Consider the following 284-nt stretch of genomic DNA (forward strand, 5'->3'; position numbering starts at 1 on the left):
CTTGTTAGGTGACCAGCCTGGATCCCCCTGGCCTGTATCTGGGGCCCGCAGATCAGACCCTGCAGCTCAGTGGATTGGTGCAGAGAGAGGTGAGCACCCTGGGAGCCCTGTACCCACCTACCCCCCCCCTTGTGTGAAACACTGTACCTCATATCTCTGTGTGTGACCCCCACTACCCCCCTCACCCCTGATGTGTGTCCCAGTACCCTCCTACCCCTGTGTGTGTGTGTTACACACCTTGTACTCCCCTCCCATGTTTGATACCCAGAACCCCCTACCTCTGT

Source organism: Pseudophryne corroboree, chromosome 12 (assembly GCF_028390025.1).
Source record: "Pseudophryne corroboree isolate aPseCor3 chromosome 12, aPseCor3.hap2, whole genome shotgun sequence".
Lineage (NCBI taxonomy): Eukaryota > Metazoa > Chordata > Amphibia > Anura > Myobatrachidae > Pseudophryne > Pseudophryne corroboree.